Source organism: Homarus americanus, unplaced genomic scaffold (genome assembly GCF_018991925.1).
Source record: "Homarus americanus isolate GMGI-L3 unplaced genomic scaffold, GMGI_Hamer_2.0 scaffold50564, whole genome shotgun sequence".
Lineage (NCBI taxonomy): Eukaryota > Metazoa > Arthropoda > Malacostraca > Decapoda > Nephropidae > Homarus > Homarus americanus.
The window spans coordinates 1,963,418-1,964,784 of NW_024715014.1; positions in this window are offsets into that span (position 1 = coordinate 1,963,418).

Sequence of the window (1,367 nt, forward strand, 5' to 3'; positions counted from 1 at the left end):
AAATAAATCATATTATTTTATGATTGTCTTAATATTATCTATGTCCAGGAGAAGTAAATCAATACTTTAGTGAGATTCATTTATGGTCTATGATTAATTACAACAATAATAACAACAATAATAACAATGACAATAATATTAATAATAATAATAATTATTATTGTTGTAATACATATTATGATGATACAATTATTACTAAAAAAAACTCCTTGATAATACTAATAATGGTACTACTACTACTACCATCTCCCCCAATAACCACACCTAAATCTATGCAGCTTTCAGTGACTGTTGCCTCAAAGTCAATGTCTACGACCGTTGTGGGATTTGCGGGCCGAAGATCCCGTTCCCGAGGAAGAGCAATGCAGAGTTAAGTAGAGAGAAGGACAGTCGACATCTCATCCAGGCTGTAACATAACTTCTGGACTGCTGCTTCCGTTCAGATAGCACCTCCGCAAGTCTGGCATAGAAGCATCTTGCACTTGGTCCCATTCCACCAGAGGTTGTGAACACCAGAGGATTGAAGCTGCCCTCATCAACACTCTGAACTCTCTCTGTTCTTGTCATTCTTGTTCCTCCTGTGTGCATCATCGAGAGTTAAGTTATGGTGACATGCGGCCATAGGGTCGAAAATCCTTATCAAAAAAGGCTCGCTGTCCCCACGTCCAGAATCCTCGAACACTGACGTCCACAAGGGCTTCGTTGGATGTGTTTGAAGTCCTGTGGCGGAGGTTCTCACCGTGGCGGAGGTTCTTTTCTAGAGTTCACATATATCAAAGAAAAACAAAAAAAATTCAGGCAAAAATAATCTGCATATTGTCTCAGTTCACATCCTGTTCATTATAACATTGTTTTGATCTTATGAGGAGTGACAGTTTAATCGATAACAGTCTTAACAGGTGACAGTCTATTAGGTGTAAAGTTTTCTTATTTTCCTCCACTCTGACTGGCAGTAATAAAACAGTCACTATCATCCCTTAATCAATACTAACAGGAACCAGATGGTGTATGGAAGCCCGACAGATGGGGCAGATGGCTAGGGTAGCTGCGCAGGTGGTACAGGTCACCAGGTGGGCACAAGGCAGAAAGGTCACCCCGAGGTCAGCATCGAGACATACGACACATCGCTGCCTCACCTTCACCTCCTCCAGGTGTTGTATGAGACGGATCTTCTCTTCCTGTAGCTGACGAAGGAGTTGGTTTAATTCACCTCCTCCTTCCCCCTCCTTCACTACCATTCCTTCCTGTTGTTGGTTGTTCCTACACATCTGTTGTTGTTGTGGGTGATACAGCTGTTGTTGTTGTTGTGGGTGATACAGCTGTTGTTGTTGTGGTTGATACAGCTGTTGTTGTTGTTGTGGGTGATG